Here is a 7756-nt window from a genome sequence, read left to right as displayed (position 1 = left end):
TTCTGAGACTTTAATAAAAATTGGTGTGGATGTGGCCTCTCTCTTTCAAAATATCTTTTGATATTTTACCTTTGCTTGAAGGAAGCTCCTCATGGCTTCTCTTTGGCATACCCAAACTGCCAGCATCACTTCTCTTGAACCTGGGGACCATGACTAAGTAAAATAAGGGTCACTTGGGCATAACACTGCTCTATCATGACAGCTAATCTTATAGTTGAGATGATTCTAAGTGACTAACAGGTGGGTGGTATATACAGTGTGGATACACTGCACAAAGAAATGACTCACATCCTGGGCAGGATGAAGCAGAATGGCATGATATTTCATCACACTGCTCAGAATGGCTGTCATTTAAAACTTACTAATTGTTTATTTCTGGAATTTGCCACTTTGTAGTATCAGACTATGATTGAGTTTGTGTAATTGAAACTTTGTAAAGAGGAACCTTGGGTAAGAGGGGAACTCCGTAATAGAAAATGTCCAGCCCAGTTTTACATTAAGTCTTTTTGCCCATCTGTCTTTGGAAACAGCAAATATCCACAGAGAGAAGGGGAAAGACTTCCTGTGCACCATCTTGCTGGAGAAACAAGTTTCTACTCTGTTGTGGCTTCTGTCTTCTCTAACTGCTGCCTAATTTTGTTAGGCGATGTCTGGCATCTGACGAAAGACACTGGGTAATGCAGACAGGAAATGAACCCGCGGGTGCTGGGGCCTGAGCCCGTTCTGTGCACATTGCATGTTTGCCTGCCTTATTTTCACAAAGGTTCAGTGAGAGAGGGACTGTATGATTCTCTTCCGTGGATGAGATGATGTGAGAAGTGCAGCACTCTCCCAGGGTCCCATGGAGGGCCAGTGGTGTATCTGGGATTTGGAGTAGCTCATCATACTACAGGAAAGAAAGCAAGACGGAGTCAGACACTTTGGCCTTTGAGGCAGAAGTTTCTTGTGCCAGCTGTTGGGAACCATTGAGACATGTTAGTGAATCCAAGTCCTGACCAACTCTCCTCCTCCAAGGAGGTATTTGCTTCCACTGCTGCAGCTTAGGCCATTCTGGGGCCTGAGAGCCAGGCCAGGAGGGACAGTCATGGCAACAGCCCTCTTGCCTGCAGCCATCTCCAGAGAAATGGCTGGAGGATACACCAGAGACCAAGAGGGCTGCCCGTGGCTGCCTGGGACCTGAGGGCCAGCTGTGGACATTCCTGTCCTGAGATGGTGAATGTCCCCATAGCCATCCAGGTCAGAGCCACCAGAAACAGCAATCTCAATAGTATTTCCTATGACTTTAACGTTTAACAAGAATTATAGAAGACCCAACAACAGCCAGGCGAGGTGGCATTCACCTGAAGTCCCAGTGACTCTGGAGATTGAGGCCGGAGGATGCAAGTTCAAGGCCAACCTGGGCAACTTAGTGAGACCCTGTCTCAATAAATAAATAAATAAATAAATAATAAAAAAATAAAATAAAAAGGGCTGGGAATGTAGCTCAGTGGTAGAACTATCTGGTCAAATGCTCAGAACCACAAAAAAGGAGAAGGAGAAGAACTAACAACATTCTAGAAAAGAGTGGGGGAAAAAGTCTGGGGAAAAGAGTGTTAAAAATTGGCCAATAGTTTATTTGCTTTTTTATTTAATTTAATTTTATTTGTTTGGTCAACAATTTAAATATCATAGTTGGCCATAAAAACCTGAATGCTTGCCTTCCTCCTGGTACAGAAGGTGCCTGTCTGATTTGGGGACACCCCGATGACTGTGACTTCCAGTTCTCAACTGAAGCAGGAGTGTCAGTCACAGATGCAGGGCAAAGCCCCAAAGCCCCAAAGAATGGAGAATCCCGGCCTCAGGCACAGTGGCCTTCAGATGGGCAGGCGCAACTTCTGAGGACCAGCCTCAGCCACGGGGAGGCGGAAGGGACTGAGCCCAGGGGATGGGAAGCCCAGCCAGGGCCAAAAGAATAAAGCTTCTGTTGTGCAGATCTCCAACATCCACTCTGATCAGCCCGTTTAGATGGAGTCGACAGAGTCCCCTATGGGCCACTGTCCCCGTCAGCCTGTGACAGAAAGCCTCACTTGGCCGGCTGCTAGGCTGGAATGTTCCCTGTGTGACAGGGTCTCAGGGGAGCTGGGCCTGCAGAGCCGACTGACCACGCAGAGGCAGATTCTTCAGCTTGCTGCCTCATTTGTCTCCTTGGGGGAATGGTCTTCGGGGAGTGGTCGGGTTCCCCCTGAACTTTGTGGCCCCTCTCTTTCCTCATGATACCTGTGTGTGTGTGCACAGACCTGTTGGTGTGTGTGCATGTGTTGGCACTCCCATGGCAGCATGGCCACTAGCTCATGAGTCACTCACTCCACACTGAGACTCAACTGAGAGCGAAGCTGTTCCATTCTCCCATGCTCCTGGCACCAGGCCAGAGTCCAGGACCCATAGGAAGCCCAGGAGCTTGGAGACATGAATGAATAGCCACCACAAAACAAGCCACCACTCCATGGATTGTCCAAGTGCTGCTGCTTCGCACGCCGGCACACTTCTCTCTTGGAAACAGGCGAGACTCGGCCGAAGGCAACATAAATTAGTAACATAATTGGTTTCTCCACTTACAAGTGCAGAACACACTGGAGGTGAGGAGGTGGAGCCCTGCCACATCTCTGGGTCCCCCTGGGCTCTGGTCTGCATTAGGGTGATCAATCAGAAACACAGTGATCCAAGGTCCAGTTCAAAGAATGGTCAAAATACTATCCCAGCTGGCGGGAAGCTGCAACAGGAGGCTTCCTTCCTAGGAACAAGGGGAAAGCAGGGGTGGTGTTGGGAGCCGCTCTCACACTGGGGTCGGGGTCAGGTGCGTGCTGGGCTCCCAGTGGCATTTTCTCCTTTCATCTGGGTGCCACGCAGAGGCCCCACCCTCCTCCTGCCTTGACAAGGAGCTGGCTGATAGGGCCCAGCTGTGCAGGCAAGCTGGGCCTCCTGTCCCCTCCTCACCTGCCTCGGCCACTTGCTGACCCCTCGTTCTGCTGGGGGTCAAGGGTGAGAGGATGCAGTCCCTGTACCTGCAATTGCCCCTCTTCTGGCTCCCCTGGCCTGGAGTGGCCCAGCAGGCAGGGTGGGGCAGGAGCTGCTGATGTTGGAACATTTTAATGTCGATGATGTTAAAATGTAGGTGCATTCCAGTCGTGTGGACCAGCAGGTGTGCTGCCATGCACCTCTTGCAGAACAAACCTCTGAACTAGGCTCGCTTTGGCGTGTTAGGACCTGACCTGTCAACTCCGATAGGTGTGCAGAGACATGTATTTGTGGTTCTGATTTGGATTTCCTGGTGGCGAACATCTTTTCATGAGATTGCTGCCATCCTCTTTAGTGAAACATCTCTGTGCTCTTTGCCCATTTTTTAAGCGGATTGCTTTCTACTGTTGCATTTTGTTGCATCTTTTTATATTCTGGATACAAATCCTTTGCCAGATGTGTAGCTTGCGAATATTTTCTCCCAGTCTGCAGGCTGTCTTTCTGTCCCTGTCCACTGGGCTTTCCTAGAGCCGGAGGATGAACTTTGGTGTGGTTCCCTTGGCGTTTTCCTTGTACATCTAGTGTTCAGAGTGCCAACTTGAAGAACCCTTTGCTTAGTTCTAGGTTCTCAAAAGTTTGTTTTTGTTTCCACATTTTTTACATTGGTGCCTTGTAGTCGTGCATAACGATGGGGTTTGTTGTTACATGTTCTGTAAAGATTTTCGCCTATTTTTCTCAAGGTTCTATATTTTATTATATCTCAGTTTTGATTCTATGATGTATTTGAGTTTCTTGTCAGGTGTTTCAGCGCCATTTGGTGAAAGGCTTTCCTTCTTCCACTGAATTGGTTTTGCTCCTTTGCCCAAATCAGCCGGGTGTGTTTGTGTGAGTCTGTTTCCTAGTTCTCTCTTTTGTTTGTTGATCTGTGTGTCTATCCATCTGCCACTACCACACTGTCAATCACTGTCCCTAAAACAGTGAGCCTGCATGTCCTGGGTGGGGTTCTTCCCACTGATCTTCTTGTTCAAGCCTGTCTCGGTTATTCTGGGGCCTGTGTCTTCCATATCCGCTCTGAAGTGAGCTTGTGTGTGTCTCTAGGAAACCTGGCTGGGCTTCTCCAGGAGCTGCTCTCCCCTGCGGCCAAGCCAGGGGACGGACTCTGGGCCTGCCTTCCCAGGCACAGACATGGCGCGTCTCTGCATTTTCCAGGAAGTCTGGCTTCTTCCCTCAGAACCTCGGCGTTTCCAGCATAGGATCTTGCCCATGTTAAGTGTCGCGCATTTTTTGAGTGACTGTAAATGGCAGTTGTGTTTCTGATGTTAAATTCTGCGTATTCGGTGATAGTGCACAGAAGTGTGGGTGCTTTGGTGTGGGGCCTTGTATCTGGGCTCCTTACTGGTTCTCTCAGGAGTCTCTGGGATTCTTTTGTTGTGTTTGCAGATTCACTGGGGTTATTTCATTTTAGAGGCTGGGTGGAGGCCAGCGCCTGGTGCAGACTAATCCTGCCCTACCTCAGGCTGCAGCCTGTCCTCCCCGGGACTTACCTGTCCTGCAGATCACCCATCTGCACACGGGGGGCTCCATTTCTTCCCTGCTCATCTCTGCATTTCCTCTCTTCCCTTTGCCTGGTTTCAGGCCCATGTTGAATGAGACCTGGCTTCCTGGCCGTACTCCCAGCCCTAGGGCAGACGTGGCCAGTCCTAAGCAGGATGTTAGGTTTGTAGACGTTCTTTTCCAAGAACCCTGTTTAATTCTGATATGAGTTACTGTGTTCTCTCTTTTTAAATCTTTGTTAATTTTGCTATAGGTTTGTCAGTGTTACTGATTTTCCCAAAGCACAAGTTATTTTTTTGTTCTTGTTCCCCCTATATTTTCATCTATTTCTGCTCTTACCTCTATCATTTATTTCCTTCTCCTTGCTTTGGGTTTATTTAGTTCTTCTTTTTCTTGCCTTTCAAGGTAGGAACTTAGGTTATTGATTTGAGACCTCTCTCTTTCTCTCTCGCTCTCTTCTCTCTCGTGTGTGTGTGTGTGTGTGTGTGTGTGTGTGTGTTTTCTCTTTAAGATAGGCTCTCGCTCTTGGCCTCACACTCCTGGGATCAAGTGATCCTCCTGTGGGGCCTCCCAGTCTCTGGGATGGCAGGCATCTGCCACTGGCCTGACTCTGTCCTCATTTCTAACGTAGGCTAATGCTGTAAATCTCTACCTCCACACTGCGTCAGCTGGGCCCTACAAATTCTGATATGTTTTTATTTTCACTCAGTTCTGTGTGTTTTTAAATTTCATTGAAACTTGCATTACTTAGAAGAATATTACTCAATTTCTACATGTTTAGAGAGTCTGTCTGATTCTGTTGTAGTCATAAAATCCACTCTATAATTTCAGTTATTTTAGATGCATGTGTATGGTGCATCTTGTTTTTTTTTTTTTTTTTTTTTAACTGGGGACTGAACCCAGGGGTGCTTTACCACTGAACCACATCCCCAGCCCTTTTTATGTTTTATTTTGAGACAGGGTCTTATTGAGTTCCTTTAGGGCCTTGCTAAGTTGCTGAGTCTGGCTTTGAACTTGTGATTCTCCTGCCTCAGCCTCCCAAACTGCTGGGATTAAGTTGTGCACCATCTCGCCACAACCTGCTCAGTGATTGAACAGTCCTCGGAATGCAGGTGGTGGGCTATCTAACTTAGATAAGAAATAAATACAAAGACTCGGATATAGGTGAAAAGCAGCCCAGTGGGCAGATCAGCCCTGATGGTGATCTGATCTCTAACAAAGAGTGAGACTCCGTGTGCTTCATTTTATAGGCAAACACATCAAAAGGATTTATTGTGAGAAAAGCTTCTTCAAGATAAACAAAAGCAGGGCTGTGGGAAAATAGCCTAAATGAGGCCTTAAATTTGCCTGGCATTTCTACCTTCTCCAGGTAGCTGGCGCCTCAGGCTACTTGGGCACACAGCCATCTCTTCCACCCCTGGGCACACAGATATCTCTTCTACCCCTGGGCAGCTGGCATTTGATTTTAGGGCTATTTGAGCCAATAAATTCAATAAATGAGCCAATAAACGAGACTCAGAATCCTTTTTGAGCCGCATCACCAGGTGGGCTGTCTTGAATCATCGAGATACCACCTGGAGTTCTCAGAAGGGCATCACCTCTGTCTTGAGATGGTTCAAACAAACCCGTAATTCACCCACTGCTCCTGACATACCATCACACCTGGCTCATGCTGGATCTTTATGGGTTTACATGGACACTTAGAAAATGTGCTTTCTGCTATTTCTGGTGACATATCCTATGTATCAGGCCCTCTTAATGGGTGGTGTAGTTCAGATCTCTGGTGCCCTTGTCAACCTCCTGCTCCGTAGTTCTACCAGATGCTGTGAGGGGCCTGGATGTCCCTGTGTCCTGAGCTCCTTCTCCTTTCCATTCTATTTCTTGTACTGTGAGGCTCTGTTGTTTGATAAGGCCTAATACTTCTGAGGATTTTAAATACAGAATAACTTCTTGAATGCCATGCACCTGTCATAAAAATTTTGAGGCTAAATGCTCCATTTTTCTCTGGGCCCCATGTACCTCCTCGTCACCCCATCCTCAGTGCAGACTGGAAGGGAAGCCCAGGTGCCCCGAGGTCTGCTCTCAGAAACTCACTCCAATTCATCATCTCTGCCCACGGGAAAACCAAAAAGACCAGGGACGCCCTTGGAAAGGACTACGGCATCCCCTGGGTAAAGTGGGAATCTCAAAATATAATATTTTACACTGACCTGGTGCATTTCTGTTGCTCTAAAAAGATACCTGAGGCTCATCAAGGGAAGAGGTTCATTTGTCTCACGGTTGTGGTCCCAGCAGCCTGTGCTGTTGCTGGTGAGGACCCCCTGGCTGTGTCTCAACATGGCGGAGAAGTGGAAGGGGAACTGGCCCTGTGAAGAAGGGCCCAATGAGGGGAGGAATCTACCACACAACACCCCACTGTCACCAGAACTACCCCAACCCCTCCAAGGGCACACCCCATCCTCTCCCGCTAGGCCTCACCTCTTAGAGGCACCCCCTCCTCCATGTTCCACACTGGGGCCAAGCTTCCAGCACATGGACCTTCAGGAGGCAGGCCACCTGCAAATCACAGCACAGAGTGAGGGGGTGGGCTCAGCTGCCTGCTGTGTGCCGGGGTCAGACTTCACACAGGGAGCCTAGGCTGGGTGGTGCCACCATGGTGACTTCAAAGCTGCCCCTTCCTCTCACACTGAAGGTGTCAGGATGCAAGGGAGAGGGCACCATGCTGCCGGAGGACCTCACCTCCTCCTAAGTCATCTTTCAGATGAGGTCGCTCATTTGAACACTGCTGGTACCAGGAGGCACCACTGCTGGCCACGGCAGCCCCGCAACAGTAGGACACACGCCTTCCTGAGGGGCCTGGGTGGTCTTGTGGTGGCGAGGTGGCCTGAGAAGAGGGGCACACTCTCTGGATGCGGGTGGGATCAGGAACCTGAGGTCTAGTCCTCACCTTACCCCAGGCCCTTGGGCAGCTCAGGTGCCTTTCTCCGCCATGTGCCTGGCCCCAGGGGCTGCCTTATAACCTGCCTTAGCCAGATGTCAGGGTCGTCAGGACAAGGTTAGGGGCCTGGCGGGCTGGTGCTGGTGAGGGGCAGGAGTGGGAGGAGGGGCCAGGATAAGAGGGCACGGGTAGACGGGGTGAGGCCCTGTCACCTCTGCAGGTCACACGTATCCTTTCCCTCCGGGCCTCATCTGCACATTGACACTGTGT

The sequence above is a fragment of the Spermophilus citellus genome (assembly GCF_964194105.1).
Source record: "Spermophilus citellus genome assembly, chromosome: 7".
In the NCBI taxonomy this organism is placed as follows: Eukaryota; Metazoa; Chordata; class Mammalia; order Rodentia; family Sciuridae; genus Spermophilus; species Spermophilus citellus.
The sequence above is the reverse complement of the archived record's forward strand: the minus strand, read 5'-3'. Positions refer to the sequence as shown.